The sequence below is a fragment of the Phalangium opilio genome, unplaced genomic scaffold, assembly GCF_054372755.1.
Source record: "Phalangium opilio isolate 3A_F unplaced genomic scaffold, DU_Popi_V2 ptg000209l_1, whole genome shotgun sequence".
Classification (NCBI taxonomy): domain Eukaryota; kingdom Metazoa; phylum Arthropoda; class Arachnida; order Opiliones; family Phalangiidae; genus Phalangium; species Phalangium opilio.
The window spans coordinates 1,683,771-1,701,243 of NW_028324217.1; the positions used below are offsets into that span (position 1 = coordinate 1,683,771).

The 17,473-nt window shown below is 34.5% G+C and overlaps 2 long non-coding RNA genes across 4 annotated transcripts; one reads left to right on the top strand and one right to left on the bottom strand.

The window, feature by feature from the left end:
* Window positions 1-995: 995 nt before the first annotated feature.
* Window positions 996-16,457, top strand: LOC149618258 (uncharacterized). 3 transcript variants are annotated; one of them, XR_016375488.1, is made up of 5 exons: window positions 996-1,015; window positions 10,531-10,729; window positions 10,813-10,981; window positions 12,001-12,785; window positions 12,850-16,457. It is a non-coding gene; the product is annotated as an uncharacterized LOC149618258 (long non-coding RNA). The 3 variants fall into 3 exon arrangements; XR_016375489.1 differs by having other exon boundaries at window positions 10,664-10,729; XR_016375487.1 differs by lacking the exon at window positions 996-1,015 and having other exon boundaries at window positions 10,456-10,729.
* On the bottom strand, window positions 14,715-17,121 carry LOC149618259 (uncharacterized). Its single transcript, XR_016375490.1, has 2 exons — window positions 16,548-17,121; window positions 14,715-15,362 (listed from the first exon to the last, which is right to left on the bottom strand). It is a non-coding gene; the product is annotated as an uncharacterized LOC149618259 (long non-coding RNA).
* Between the last annotated feature and the right edge of the window lie 352 nt (window positions 17,122-17,473).

The following is a 17,473-nucleotide window of genomic DNA, read 5'->3' on the forward strand; positions in this document are numbered from 1 at the left end:
GTTCAACAGTTCAAACTGTGAAGACGGAGCTTCTTGTATATAGAAGCTCCGTGCTGTCACTGATGTGAACGACTACTCGAGGAGGAAGAACGATTCCACGAAATCATCCAAACGTAGAATTAGATAAATTAAAGTGTAGATTTTCTGATTTTTATTACCCACAGTTTTAATTGCAATTTTTGCCTTTAATTATTATTAGTTAACCGTTTATAGTAGATGGTTTAGATTAAATCAAGGGCGAATAATTTGAAAAAGTTTGGATAGTAGCTTTTGAACTATAGACAGTTAAAAGTCAAACTTGAGAAATGAGATTATGGAAATTATATGAATATATGAAAATATTAGAAATTCTACAAAATCAGGAAATATCAGGAATCGATTAAACAGAGTAAAAGTAGGTAGAGCCCAAATCAGTTTGATCGAAAACAATCAAATTTAAAGTCCGGAAATTAAATAATCGATTAATTTAGTCGTTCCTAAAGATTTCAATTTGATTTGATAGGCAAAAAATCTATCTAACAATGAGAGCCAATCTAACATATTGAAGGAAGATTTGATAGTTTCACCATCTATGATTTGTTGAGAGGGAAAAAATCTATCTAACAAATAATGCCCGTCTAAAATATAGCTAGAAGAATTGATAGTTTCGCCAAATATGATAGTTTGAGAGGAAAAATATCTATCTAACCAGCAGTGTCAGTCTAAAATATAGTCAGAAGAGTTGATAGTTTCGCTATCTATGATAGTTTGAGAGGAAAAATATCTATCTAACCAGCAATGTCAGTCAAAAATATAGTCAGAAGAGTTGATAGTTCCGCCATCTATGATAGTTTGAGAGGAAAAAAATCTATCTAAGAAGGAGTTCCACTCTAAAATATAGCCAGAAGAATTGATAGTTTCGCCATCTATGATAGTTTGATAGGAAAAAAAATCTATCTAAGGAGGAGTGCCCAACTCTGGTCAGTCTGCTTGTTTCTTAGTGTACTGTTTTTTTCTTTGTGTGGATACTTGAAAGGTAAGGCAAACACTATTTTACCCCGAAATTATTTTTGCCGAACTTTTGCCGATTTACCCCAAATTCTAAAATAGTAGAAATCTCCCATGCGTCGTCTGCTAAAACATCCTAAATGACTTCTGGCTTCGCCTTCGGCTTTTCGGGGTAAATTAGTGACCGTTTCGGCACTTTTCGGCACAAAAGAGTGGGGTAAAATATAAAATACGGCCCCCACACTAAAAGTCGCAATTAAATCAAGCAATCATTCAAATCCATTTCAAAAACTAAATAAGCTTAACTAAACTACCCTCTCTCGCCCCAACGACTATTAATTTCAACTTAAAGAAGTTTAATTAACGTAAAATTCGACCAAAAAGGTACATTTTTGGGACAAAAATTAAAATAACTTTTAATTAAACTACATAATTAAGATTAAAACTAAGCTATAAGGTGGTAAATCCCCTTTTTTCCCATTTAACACTGAAATTAATTTATATTATCTTTATAATAAATTAATATTCAGGAAATTCCAAAGTTTGGGGTAAAATAGGGTTTGTTCGGCAAAATATTATGGGCGTGAAATGAAAAAATATGCCGAGTCTTTGAAGAAGCGCGAAATTCAAAAGTTTGGGGTAAAATAGGGTTTTTTCGGCAAGGATTGAATTTTCAATTAAACATTGATATTAATGTGAATTATTTATTGAATCTCAATTTATAAGCTAAATATACTCTTCCGAACCACAATTCAACGTTAATTTCAACTTAATTAAGTTTAATTAACGTAAAATTCGACGAAAACGTACATTTTTGGGACAAAAATTAAAATAACTTTTAATTAAACTACATAATTAAGATTAAAACTAAGCTATAAGGTGGTAAATCCCCTTTTTTTCCGATTTAACACTGAAATTAATTTATATTATCTTTATAATAAATTAATATTCAGGAAATTCCAAAGTTTGGGGTAAAATAGGGTTTGTTCGGCAAAATATTATGGGCGTGAAATGAAAAAATATGCCGAGTCTTTGAAGAAGCGCGAAATTCAAAAGTTTGGGGTAAAATAGGGTTTTTTCGGCAAGGATTGAATTTTCAATTAAACATTGATATTAATATGAATTCTTTATTGAATCTCAATTTATAAGCTAAATCTACTCTGCCGAACCACAATTCAACGTTAATTTCAACTTAATTAAGTATAATTAAAGTGAAATTCGACCAAAAACGTACATTTTTGGGACAAAAATTAAAATAACTTTTAATAAAACTACATAATTAAGATTAAACTTAAGCTAGAAGTTGTTAAAGTCCCTTTTTTCATATTTCACTGTTAAATTAATTTATATTATCTTTAAAAAACATTAATAGGCGTGAAATTCAAAAGTTTGGGGTAAAGTAGGGATTGTTCGGCAAAAACTCCACTAAACATTGCAATTTTTTGTGAATTATTTATTGAATCTTAATCAACACCGCCGAACCACAGTCCAACGTTGATTTCATCTTAATTACGTGTATATAATTAACGTGAAATTAACGCAAATTTTTGGCTAAAAACATAGATAACTATAAATAAACTAACAAATTAAAATTAAAACTACACTTATCTTTCACCCAGCTTCCATTTTCCTTTTGATTATTTACAATTATCACTCAGAAGTACTTTTTTCCACATTGAAAGCGAGAGCCATTGAAATTTAAAGGTTGTACCTATAATAACCCTTTAATACCTATAATAAATTTTTGGTGAGGTTTTAACAATAGCCAATAGTTTCTCGCGCCATATAGACGGAAATCATTTCCTTCGCAAGACTACCAAATTTTTCCACGCTGATAAGACCGACCGATAAATATAAGTCGAAGGAAACGTCGCAGTGGACGGCAACCCTTTTCTTAAAACAGCTTCATTGCCCATTTTTCAGTTTCCTAACTTTTCCTAAGGTAGATATTTTAAAGGTATACTTAAAGGCAAAAATACAAGCGCGTCGGCAAAGCCAAACCCCTATTAAGTTTAAAAAAAATCAAACTCATATTGTAAAGTAATAAAACACTACTAAAACCAAGGTACACCGTTAATATCAACTTAATTAAGTATAATTAATGAGATATTAAAGCAAAACAACCATATTTTCTGAAAAAACACGAATAACTTTTAATGAAACTAAATAATTCATAATATAATTACACGAGTTGTTCGTCCAACCAATTTTTTCATTTCAAACTTAAATAAATTTACATTATCATTGAAAAACATGGAAGGCGCGAATGTTCGGCAAAAGATAATTAGGGAAAAGTATTTATTGAAACTCATTTTATAAGCTAAAACAATACTGCGGAACCACATTTAAGTGTTAATTTCATATTCATTTGGCGTAATTAAAGAAGAATGAACCGAAAACAACCTTTTTCTGGTAAAATTCATGGATAACTTTTAGTTAGGGTAAAAGACTACACGAGTAGTTCGTCTAATCTCAAATTGCCTATTTCACACTTAGCACTTCAATAAATTTACACTATCATCTAAATTCATGAAAAGGCGCGAAATTCCAAAATTCAGGTAGTTCGGCGAAAACTAAACTATACACTATAAATTAAACTAACACAATTGCGCTACACTACAACCTTAATTTTAGCTTTACTGAGCAAATTTAAGGTAAAATTCACCCTCAACGTCCATTTCCTGGCAAAAGAAAATATATACTGATGTTATTTTTATTAATTGAACGTTAAGTACGTAATCATTTTAGCACTGTTAAAGGTAACTCGATCATCGAGGGATAATCACTAACACTTTCTGTTATTCTATTAAGGGTTATAATACTTGTGTGTAATCAGTTTAGCATTGTTAAAGCTAAAACCTCGTTTTTAGAATGGCCTTACGGGTAATCATTTTTTGAAGCACCGTAGGAGCGAAGGCACTCGGCGTTGCCCGTCAGCCCGTGGGAACATTTTTTCTTACTTTTCACGCGGACATTATTCTATGAAGAAGGGTTTTTAAGTTTTTAGCCGCCATTTAAAACGATGGCAACAAATCGAACCCAAAAGACCATTCAGCCCATCTATAGGTTAAAGGAAACCAATGTACTAAATATTTTTGAAATCGGTTGAAACGCGCAGACTTTGTTGCATGGAGAAAAGTTTTTACATTTCTGGGCGCCATTTTTTAAGATGGCGGCGGATTGGAAAAATATTTCTTACTACGCGCCTACTACTTACGAGTAACGTTCCTGCAAATTTTCAGCCTTCTGGGGCAAGCGGTTTTGGGCTGGGCGTTGATTATCAGTCAGTCAGGACTTTGATTTATATAGATATAGATATGGATTGCGGGTAATCATTTTAGCAGAGTTAAAGCTAAAACCTCGTTTTTAGAATGGCCTTACGGGTAATCATTTTAGCAATGTTAAGGGTAGCGCATCGAGGGGCTACTCACTCAATCTTTCTCTTTGCGTCGCACTATTACAATTATAACATAAATAAATTTATTGAAATACTAGTCGTTACCCGCTCGCGTGTAATAAAAACTTCCATCAAAAGGATATAAAGAGTGGGTAGATTTTACTGATGACTAATATTTTTGAAGCACCGTAGGAGCGAAGGCACTCGGCGTTGCCCGTCAGCCCGTGGGAACATTTTTTCTTACTTTTCACGCGGACATTATTCTATGAAGAAGGGTTTTTAAGTTTTTAGCCGCCATTTAAAACGATGGCAACAAATCGAACCCAAAAGACCATTCAGCCCATCTATAGGTTAAAGGAAACCAATGTACTAAATATTTTTGAAATCGGTTGAAACGCGCAGACTTTGTTGCATGGAGAAAAGTTTTTACATTTCTGGGCGCCATTTTTTAAGATGGCGGCGGATTGGAAAAATATTTCTTACTACGCGCCTACTACTTACGAGTAACGTTCCTGCAAATTTTCAGCCTTCTGGGGCAAGCGGTTTTGGGCTGGGCGTTGATTATCAGTCAGTCAGGACTTTGATTTATATAGATATAGATATGGATTGCGGGTAATCATTTTAGCAGAGTTAAAAGTAGCCCATAAATTTTATGTACGCCTGTTAAGTACGGTACGATGTGGCTACTATTATGAGCCCAGCCCATGGGCCATCTTGTTGTATTTTTAAAAGAGAGACAACTCTCTCCACGCTGATATTTTTCTGGACCATGAAATAAAGTTCTTATGGATTATTTACCCCCACGGCTTTTCATTTTTAACTTAATGAGTTTGTATCCGGTCGACGAAGGCATAGCTAACTGTTCCGGGGCCTAACAACTGTAAGCCCCACAAAACTGGTAGGCTTACCTAGAGTGAATACAAGTACTTTTATAATCAAAATTTATTATTGACTCACCCAGCCATCTCTCAAAAATATTACAAAGTAAAAACTTTCTTTAAATAAACAAAAAGGGTGCTCGGGCCTTCCTCCTTCGTCGCTGGAGCCAAAGAGAGTATAGGGGAGGAGTGGAAAGAGGGGAAAAATCTTGTTGCTCTTTTCTACCGCGCATCTTCAATGCGCAGTACCGAGGCATTTCCGTTTGAGACATTAAATAGTATCGTAGGTGGCGCGACTGAGCCGGAAACTCCCTCGTACCACTAGTATAATGTAGAGGCAACATTGTAATTTAGCCTTGTGGAGCGGGGGAGCTTCAACTCCCCCATACTCTCTTTGCTGGAGCCAAAAGATATCTCTCGTCCCCTCGGTCCCTCCTTTTATAGACACAGGGTCTTGAATCGGGTCTAAGGGTTCCTACCCCCTTTGACTTTTGGTCAAGGGGTTAAGTCTCTGTCGGGATTCCGACGAGGACAGTTGCGCGGGGAGAGAGTTGTCTCTCTTTTAAAAATACAACAAGATGGCCCATGGGCTGGGCTCATAATAGTAGCCACATCGTACCGTACTTAACAGGCGTACATAAAATTTATGTGAATAGCCCCTCGATGGGCTACTTTTAACTCTGCTAAAATGATTACCCGCAATCCATATCTATATCTATATAAATCAAAGTCCTGACTGACTGATAATCAACGCCCAGCCCAAAACCGCTTGCCCCAGAAGGCTGAAAATTTGCAGGAACGTTACTCGTAAGTAGTAGGCGCGTACTAAGAAATATTTTTCCAATCCGCCGCCATCTTAAAAAATGGCGCCCAGAAATGTAAAAACTTTTCTCCATGCAACAAAGTCTGCGCGTTTCAACCGATTTCAAAAATATTTAGTACATTGGTTTCCTTTAACCTATAGATGGGCTGAATGGTCTTTTGGGTTCGATTTGTTGCCATCGTTTTAAATGGCGGCTAAAAACTTAAAAACCCTTCTTCATAGAATAATGTCCGCGTGAAAAGTAAGAAAAAATGTTCCCACGGGCTGACGGGCAACGCCGAGTGCCTTCGCTCCTACGGTGCTTCAAAAATATTAGTCATCAGTAAAATCTACCCACTCTTTATATCCTTTTGATGGAAGTTTTTATTACACGCGAGCGGGTAACGACTAGTATTTCAATAAATTTATTTATGTTATAATTGTAATAGTGCGACGCAAAGAGAAAGATTGAGTGAGTAGCCCCTCGATGCGCTACCCTTAACATTGCTAAAATGATTACCCGTAAGGCCATTCTAAAAACGAGGTTTTAGCTTTAACTCTGCTAAAATGATTACCCGCAATCCATATCTATATCTATATAAATCAAAGTCCTGACTGACTGATAATCAACGCCCAGCCCAAAACCGCTTGCCCCAGAAGGCTGAAAATTTGCAGGAACGTTACTCGTAAGTAGTAGGCGCGTAGTAAGAAATATTTTTCCAATCCGCCGCCATCTTAAAAAATGGCGCCCAGAAATGTAAAAACTTTTCTCCATGCAACAAAGTCTGCGCGTTTCAACCGATTTCAAAAATATTTAGTACATTGGTTTCCTTTAACCTATAGATGGGCTGAATGGTCTTTTGGGTTCGATTTGTTGCCATCGTTTTAAATGGCGGCTAAAAACTTAAAAACCCTTCTTCATAGAATAATGTCCGCGTGAAAAGTAAGAAAAAATGTTCCCACGGGCTGACGGGCAACGCCGAGTGCCTTCGCTCCTACGGTGCTTCAAAAAATGATTACCCGTAAGGCCATTCTAAAAACGAGGTTTTAGCTTTAACAATGCTAAACTGATTACACACAAGTATTATAACCCTTAATAGAATAACAGAAAGTGTTAGTGATTATCCCTCGATGATCGAGTTACCTTTAACAGTGCTAAAATGATTACGTACTTAACGTTCAATTAATAAAAATAACATCAGTATATATTTTCTTTTGCCAGGAAATGGACGTTGAGGGTGAATTTTACCTTAAATTTGCTCAGTAAAGCTAAAATTAAGGTTGTAGTGTAGCGCAATTGTGTTAGTTTAATTTATAGTGTATAGTTTAGTTTTCGCCGAACTACCTGAATTTTGGAATTTCGCGCCTTTTCATGAATTTAGATGATAGTGTAAATTTATTGAAGTGCTAAGTGTGAAATAGGCAATTTGAGATTAGACGAACTACTCGTGTAGTCTTTTACCCTAACTAAAAGTTATCCATGAATTTTACCAGAAAAAGGTTGTTTTCGGTTCATTCTTCTTTAATTACGCCAAATGAATATGAAATTAACACTTAAATGTGGTTCCGCAGTATTGTTTTAGCTTATAAAATGAGTTTCAATAAATACTTTTCCCTAATTATCTTTTGCCGAACATTCGCGCCTTCCATGTTTTTCAATGATAATGTAAATTTATTTAAGTTTGAAATGAAAAAATTGGTTGGACGAACAACTCGTGTAATTATATTATGAATTATTTAGTTTCATTAAAAGTTATTCGTGTTTTTTCAGAAAATATGGTTGTTTTGCTTTAATATCTCATTAATTATACTTAATTAAGTTGATATTAACGGTGTACCTTGGTTTTAGTAGTGTTTTATTACTTTACAATATGAGTTTGATTTTTTTTAAACTTAATAGGGGTTTGGCTTTGCCGACGCGCTTGTATTTTTGCCTTTAAGTATACCTTTAAAATATCTACCTTAGGAAAAGTTAGGAAACTGAAAAATGGGCAATGAAGCTGTTTTAAGAAAAGGGTTGCCGTCCACTGCGACGTTTCCTTCGACTTATATTTATCGGTCGGTCTTATCAGCGTGGAAAAATTTGGTAGTCTTGCGAAGGAAATGATTTCCGTCTATATGGCGCGAGAAACTATTGGCTATTGTTAAAACCTCACCAAAAATTTATTATAGGTATTAAAGGGTTATTATAGGTACAACCTTTAAATTTCAATGGCTCTCGCTTTCAATGTGGAAAAAAGTACTTCTGAGTGATAATTGTAAATAATCAAAAGGAAAATGGAAGCTGGGTGAAAGATAAGTGTAGTTTTAATTTTAATTTGTTAGTTTATTTATAGTTATCTATGTTTTTAGCCAAAAATTTGCGTTAATTTCACGTTAATTATATACACGTAATTAAGATGAAATCAACGTTGGACTGTGGTTCGGCGGTGTTGATTAAGATTCAATAAATAATTCACAAAAAATTGCAATGTTTAGTGGAGTTTTTGCCGAACAATCCCTACTTTACCCCAAACTTTTGAATTTCACGCCTATTAATGTTTTTTAAAGATAATATAAATTAATTTAACAGTGAAATATGAAAAAAGGGACTTTAACAACTTCTAGCTTAAGTTTAATCTTAATTATGTAGTTTTATTAAAAGTTATTTTAATTTTTGTCCCAAAAATGTACGTTTTTGGTCGAATTTCACTTTAATTATACTTAATTAAGTTGAAATTAACGTTGAATTGTGGTTCGGCAGAGTAGATTTAGCTTATAAATTGAGATTCAATAAAGAATTCATATTAATATCAATGTTTAATTGAAAATTCAATCCTTGCCGAAAAAACCCTATTTTACCCCAAACTTTTGAATTTCGCGCTTCTTCAAAGACTCGGCATATTTTTTCATTTCACGCCCATAATATTTTGCCGAACAAACCCTATTTTACCCCAAACTTTGGAATTTCCTGAATATTAATTTATTATAAAGATAATATAAATTAATTTCAGTGTTAAATCGGAAAAAAAGGGGATTTACCACCTTATAGCTTAGTTTTAATCTTAATTATGTAGTTTAATTAAAAGTTATTTTAATTTTTGTCCCAAAAATGTACGTTTTCGTCGAATTTTACGTTAATTAAACTTAATTAAGTTGAAATTTACGTTGGATTGTGGTTCGGAAGAGTATATTTAGCTTATAAATTGAGATTCAATAAATAATTCACATTAATATCAATGTTTAATTGAAAATTCAATCCTTGCCGAAAAAACCCTATTTTACCCCAAACTTTTGAATTTCGCGCTTCTTCAAAGACTCGGCATATTTTTTCATTTCACGCCCATAATATTTTGCCGAACAAACCCTATTTTACCCCAAACTTTGGAATTTCCTGAATATTAATTTATTATAAAGATAATATAAATTAATTTCAGTGTTAAATGGGAAAAAAGGGGATTTACCACCTTATAGCTTAGTTTTAATCTTAATTATGTAGTTTAATTAAAAGTTATTTTAATTTTTGTCCCAAAAATGTACCTTTTTGGTCGAATTTTACGTTAATTAAACTTCTTTAAGTTGAAATTAATAGTCGTTGGGGCGAGAGAGGGTAGTTTAGTTAAGCTTATTTAGTTTCTGAAATGGATTTGAATGATTGCTTGATTTAATTGCGACTTTTAGTGTGGGGGCCGTATTTTTATATTTTACCCCACTCTTTTGTGCCGAAAAGTGCCGAAACGGTCACTAATTTACCCCGAAAAGCCGAAGGCGAAGCCAGAAGTCATTTAGGATGTTTTAGCAGACGACGCATGGGAGTTTTCTACTATTTTAGAATTCGGGGTAATTCGGCAAAAGTTCGGCAAAAATAATTTCGGGGTAAAATAGTGTTCCCCAAAGGTAATTATGCTAAATTGAAATTAAATTTAAAGTTTTTCAAAGAAATCAGTAAAATGTATCATGAGGTACTTTCCAAAATGATGTTGGAATAATTAGGCCAAAAAGAAACAAAGATTTTGGAACATTTTTAGTGTCAGAACATTATATTTGATCTAGATAAACTGGAGTTGATTTTCCTACATAAAACTGGGTCCCAGCTGTAAAATTAAAATGTTTAGTTTAAGTTTCATAGGAATTAGTTTAATTATTACAATTTTAGGTTTCAACCTGTTAGACAAACATGTTTATAGGGTGGTTTTCTCGCTGTAGGAATCCATAAACTCCGGTACCTATTTTTAAAAGTGGAGAATAGTGTTTTGGGCTGTTTAGAAACAATTATTAAATTATAATTAACTAAATTAGTAATTATATTAGAAACAATTAAATTGAGCCGCACGCTGATTAACGTTTGTTGTGAGCAGCGCCATCTAGCGGTCCATGTTGGCTGACAAATACGCGCATTGATATTGGGTTAGTTCAAAGAAGATACACGCCCCAGGAATGGAAACTGTAGCTTCCTCTAGTGTAAATTTTTGTCTCTCCCCTCCTAGTACGCTCCAAAGGCAGGCTCGGTTGAAGGAGGTATTTCCGGCTACTTTGAAATTGCATAGACCGGAAGTTCCTTGATCAGCCCAACCCCGAGACATACCTTCCATTCCTGGAGCGTATATTTTCTTTGGTTAGTTTGGGACCTGCCATGGAGAATTGCAGCTGCCTGTTTCTATGTGTGCCTAAAAAGATCGTTTTCTGGTAAATATTTTGTTTTTATTAATATTTTAAAGGTTAATTTAGATTAAATACTAATGTTTTATTCCAACCGAATGGAAATTAAGCCTTGCAAGTGGAAAATTCATCGTTTTCCGTGTGAAAGTATTGCCTTAATTGAGACCAAGGCCCGTTTTGTCTTTTGGGGCGGATCCCGGATGGATGCCTCACTGATCAATGCAGTGGATCTGGAAGCTTGCTTTTTCAGTGGAAGGCTAAAGAGATCATCGTTTCCCGGTAAATATTTTGATTTTATTTATATTTTAAGGGTTAATTTATATTAAATACCAAAGTTTTATCGGAACCGAACCGAAATTAAGCCTTGGTTAACCATAGATTTGTTAATTACCACCTCGGTCTATTTGAAGAAAACTTAAGCCTTAGTTGATTAGTTGATTAAATATATTGGGTATTTTATTTAGAACTGCATAGTTCTAAATAACTAACGCACTTCCTTTGCCTAAATTAATGGCTTTATATTGCCCTTAACTGAGTCAAGTCGAAAAACCGGTAACGGCAGCAGGTGTATAGTTAGTAACGTTGAAATGAGGTTTATAAGCACTCGTGTAGACTTTAGTTCTCCAAAATGTTTTCAATTAACAAATCTATTGGTGTAAATATTGTAGAATGGCACAGTATTCACGTAACATTAATGTAGTTTAAATATTTTGAAATTAATGTAGTTTAAATATTTTGAAATTAATGTAGTTTAAATATTTTGAAATTAATGTAGTTTAAATATTTTGAAGTTAATGTAGTTTAAATATTTTGAAATTAATGTAGTTTAAATATTTTGAAATTAATGTAGTTTAAATATTTCGAAATTAATGTAGTTTAAATATTTCGAAATTAATGTAGTTTAAATATTTCGAAATTAATGTAGTTTAAATATTTCGAAATTAATGTAGTTTAAATATTTTGAAATTAATGTAGTTTAAATATTTTGAAATTAATGTAGTTTAAATATTTTGAAATTAATGTAGTTTAAATATTTTGAAATTAGTCTTTTTATATATTTGAATCGTCTGAGTTAATGAATTTATTCGTGGTCCTATTATTCAATCATTTTTAGTCGGTTTGAAAGTAATTCAAAATGATTATTAATTAATTGATAAATAGCGATATAATATTTATTTTTCTGATTACGTTAAATGATTTATTTGAAAGTTAAATTAATGTTATTCTAAAATACTTGTGCCATTTAAGATGATACTGATTTTAAATTGTATCAATTGTTTGAATTGATATTATTGTAGCTATGATCTGTTTCCAACGGAACAATTTATGTTGGATTCTAGAACAAATATCTATTATTTCATTATTTGACAAGATGCGTAACTAGGTCAATAACCCCCCCCCCCCCCAATTCTCTACTCGGGCCTACACTTTGTTTATATCCGTTGTTGAAAGGGAATCTCTTTACAAAAACTATTTAGACTGCGTGTAAAACAACTTGTTGCGTAGAAATAATTGAATCTTATTGAGAATAATTCAACCAATTATTAGGGTACATAGTTTATCGTTTAAATTATATTTATTTTTAGAAGAGAAGCGCTTGTGTCTGATCCTGTTAGGGATTTACGTCAGGATATAAATAAAATGCTTCTTATGGAATAGGTGTAGGATTGGTCCTAGCCCTCTCTTTTAAAAATAATGAACAGTAATCAGGATTTTAAACATTTTAGGACTAGGCTGAGATTCTCTTCGCGGTATTAAGGTATCTAGTTTATGGGTTGAATTATAGTTATTTTTAGAGGATAAAGCGTTTGGTAACTCTTTGAGGGACTTTTGTAGGATCTAAATAAATTTCTTATTTATGTTTAAGGTAGAAGGTTGCTTATTCGCTTTGTTCTTTAAAAGTAATCGGGACTTTTGGCGGATTTAAATCAAGGCTTAGCATTTTATGGTCTTATTTTTCTTCCCCTATTAAGGTTTTTAGTTTAATGTTACGCGCATGTCATGTCAAATGATAGATATTTGTCTTATGCTGGAACATTTTCCGTTACGTCGTGGGAGAATTCAAGTGGATTTTCATATTAAGGTAATTAATTTCAAGTTATTCGTGTGCCTTTTTACAATTATTAATTCGAATTTTTCTTGCGCAGGAAGAAGTGGACGACAGCGAGTGGACTCTCATTGGAAATCCCATGCTGTGGACGACAGCGAGTGGACTCTCATTGGAAATCCCATGCTATGGATGACAGCGAGTGGACTCTCATTGGAAATCCCATGCTATGGACGACAGCGAGTGGAATCTCATTGGAAATCCCATGCTAAGGACGACGTTTCCTGGTTTTGGGGGCTCCACAGCGGGCCTTAGTTTAAATTTTACGTTTCCCGATTTGTCCCAGGGACTTGTAAAATTTAAATTAGGCTCGCAAGGCTTACTTTGGGGGTGGTAGCTTAAGTTTAAAATTAAAGTTTCGATATTGGGGAAGGAACAGAAATAGTCGAAAAACACTTAGGGTAGTTTTTTTGACATTTTTTATGCTTATTTTTACAATTTTTTTGATTTTTTTTATAATTTAAAAAAAAAAAATTTTTTTTATATAAAAAAATTTTTTTTTGTAATGTTTTTGCCTTTTTTATTTAGTAAAAAGCTTAAAAAGGGGCCTAAAAATATCCCCCTAAGTCCAGAGGCTAAAAAATCGAAACCAAGTCTAGTATATTAAAAATTCAAGAAAAGAAAGAACGAGGTTTAAGGCAAAATTTATTCAATAAAAATCAAAAAAAAGAGAAGTGTTTACAAAAATTTGGAACAAAAAAATATTAAAGAGGTTTGTAAGTTAAAGTTTGAACGCAAAAAAAATAATAAGTGTAACCACGCTTGCGAGATTACTAAACTCGTCCCACGTGGCCATAAAAGCCTTGGCTACTACTAAGAATAACTACACTGTTCCTTAGCTTCAATCATACTTTATTAAACAAACTAATTAAATAATAATTAAATGCCACTTGCATTATATAATTAAAGAAATAATAATAATAATTACTAATTAATGGATGATGAAGTCCAATACCAGGGCAAGACGCCCTATGCTCGAGCATACTACTACATCCTAGTAGTGGGGAATGACTGACTTTATGTCATAAGCAGACGATGCTTATATAGTACGGGGAAAGGTCAGAGGTAACGCTGTGTGTTAATCCTCTATGTAACCGCACACCCCTGGAGTAGAAACCCAGGAGGTCCCTTGATTATTACGGGAGGTTACATCCCCCCAGACGACAAAGATTGGACTTCATCGGCAGAAAACTTAATTACATAAATTTTCTAATTTTAACAAAACAGAATAATAGTAATTAACTTTAAACAATGTAACAGATAGTTAAAAGATTCCAGTTAACTAGCATACTAGGTTAATCATTTAAAGTTATAAGGAAACTTGATGAAAGCAGGAACTGTAGCATCGGATGGCTCGTCCTGGCTTTCTTCCTCCCATGTTAGAATACGTCCAGTCAGATCTGGAGCAGCCGTATCAGACGATGTAGTTGAGGAAGTCTCCGCAGGTTGGTGGTGTGCACTCCCACCTTCCGTTGAAGAGCTTGACTCCACGTCGTCCTCTGTAGGCGTTGACTGCTGACTGTAGTTTCTTCTCTTAAGGAAATGTCCCGTTGAGATAAGCCAAGTAATTAAACTTGCTTTTGAAGAGTTGAGTATGAGTTGAACATCGTGATCGTAGTGAATTAATGCTTAAAGAAAGGTTATTGAGCCCCCTACAAACTCAATAGTGCTGTCACGGGTAGTCCAAGTCCGCAAGTCACTACCTTATCTTAAGTTCTAACAATTAATAATCACTAACCACGATTACACTAAGGCTTAGCATAGCCAAAGCAAAATCTAAATGGACCAGGATTCTTCGTGTCCTGGCAAGCTCGCCATTTATGTAACCACGCTTGCGAGATTACTAAACTCGTCCCACGTGGCCATAAAAGCCTTGGCTACTACTAAGAATAACTACACTGTTCCTTAGCTTCAATCATACTTTATTAAACAAACTAATTAAATAATAATTAAATGCCACTTGCATTATATAATTAAAGAAATAATAATAATAATTACTAATTAATGGATGATGAAGTCCAATACCAGGGCAAGACGCCCTATGCTCGAGCATACTACTACATCCTAGTAGTGGGGAATGACTGACTTTATGTCATAAGCAGACGATGCTTATATAGTACGGGGAAAGGTCAGAGGTAACGCTGTGTGTTAATCCTCTATGTAACCGCACACCCCTGGAGTAGAAACCCAGGAGGTCCCTTGATTATTACGGGAGGTTACATCAGTGGTTACAAATAAAATTAACAAGCAAAAAAATTAAGTTAAGTGGTTACATGAAAAAATTCTAAGTAAAAACGATGTATTTTGTGTCTTCTAGCTTCGATGATTTCCTCCATATCTTTAAGTCAGCGCTGAGAGAAAGAGCAAGTCCAGAAGACATCATGTAACGTGAATCCAACGAAGCATGTCATCAGGAATGATAGATAGCAAGTCCAGAGCAGCGGAAGTCATCGTGTGATGTCATCGGTAATGAGAGATAGCAAGTCTAGATCATCGGGAATGATAAGTCTCGGAATGACAAGCAACAGAAAAATCCAAGAATATCAGCTGCATCTATAAATGAAAACAATAACACATCTTAAACCTTTGCCTATTTTTGGGCAGAACGAAATAATCTCTTAGGTTTAACTAATTTAAGAAAAACTTGTCTTTAATTAAAGAACAAGACACCAAATTTAGAGAGAAAGACCAACTACCCCGAATTAAAGAAAGGCTTGACTACCGCGATTGCCACCCTAAATTAAATGATAATCTGGCTAAGTAATCATTTCCCAAAATTGTATAGAAATTAATTTCTATCATTTATTTCAAGTTAAATTATGTACCCTTTTATTATCTTAATTTAAAACGTCCCCTAAACTAATGTCAGGAAAACTGCCATTTCATTTAAATTATAGCTCTTAATAATGAAAATAATTTAAAACATCCCCTAAACTAGTTTTAGAAAAACACAACATTTATTTAAATTACTTAGCTTCACAGTGAAAATAATTTAAAATATGCCCTAAATTAATTTTACTAAAACCGGCCATTCATTTAAATTACATAACGTGCCCCTTTTAATAGCTTAATAATTTAAAATATCCCCTTGACCAATTCTAGGAAAACCTACTTTTATTTTAAAACTATTCCCACAGTCAGACCCCGTAAATAACTAGGGTTTAATTGGACAAGGCTTAAACTTAGGCTTAGGGCAACCTCGTGTCTTAAAATTATCTCGGCAGGACCAGATTTCCGAAAATCTGTCGCGTTAACTCTAACCTCGTGTCTTAAAATTATCTCTTCGGGACTTGATTTCCGAAAATCTGTCGCTTTATCTCTAAATTAATTTAAAATATCCCCTTGGCTAGTTTTAGGAAAACTTGCTTTAATTTTAAAACTATTCCCACAGTAAATAACTAGGGTTTAAATGGGACAAGGCTTAGATTAGGCTTAGGGCAACCTCGTGTCTTAAAATTATCCCTTGGGGACCTGATTTTCGAAAATCTGTCGCGTTATCTCTAATTTAATTACGTACCCCTTTTAATAACTTGTAATAATAGGCCCTAAGCTAATTATCAAGGGTTTCTCTCTTGTCCAACATCTCGTTTTAAAATTTTATTTATGGTACTTGGTTTTTAATAAATAAATAAAAATAACTAACAATTAACCCTACCTAATTAATTTAAATACTTGAAATAAAATAAATAATTTAAGGGGAGCTAGATGAGTTTGGATTATTGTAAAGGTTAGGCTTACGGACTGTTAAAGCACCACGAGGAGATCAAGCAATGGCGGCCAAGTATGTTGAAGAGCTTCGAATTCAGCATGCATCTTCGGGAGAAACGATCATCGTAATGGCGGAACGATCAAGAATCCAACTTCAAACGGGTCACGATCAGCTGAGCGGCAAAGGTTTTCCCAATCGACCTCCTCGACGGCTTCCAAGCAAAGAATGATCCGTCTGGCTTGTAAATTTCCAACGTCAGCAGAGCGGGAAAGATTTTCCTGTGTGACCTCGTCGGCGGCTTCGTGGCAAAGAAAGAGTTCGGCTGCAACTTTCAACTACGAAGTTAATTTGCTACGTCGTGGGGGCGCTAAAAGCGCCGATCGCGGACTCGGATGGGTCGTGTGACTCGTGTCCTTGGCACGAAATTCAAATAGCTGAACACCGCTAGGCCTACATTAATGAACGCTAGGCCTACAGTAATAAACGCTAGGCCTAAATGAATGATAATTGAATGGATAATCATTACCTATTATTAACATCTATCGTGACGTCACAAGTCAATAACCTCTGTGACGTGTGGCCACGTGACATGACGTCATAGGCCACGTGACATGACGTCATAGGTCACGTGACATGACGTCATAGGTCACGTGACCTGACGTCATAAGTGACGTGTTCTGACGTCATAAGTGACGTGATCTGACATCATAGGTGACGTGATCTGACGTCATAGGTGACGTGTTCTGACGTCATAAGTGACGTGATCTGACATCATAGGTGACGTGTTTTGACGTCATAAGTGACGTGTTCTGACGTCGTAGGTGACGTGTTTTGACGTCATAAATGACGTGTTCTGACGTCATAAATGACGTGTTCTGACGTCGTAGGTGACGTGTTTTGACGTCATAAATGACGTGTTCTGACGTCATAAATGACGTGATCTGACGCAATAAGT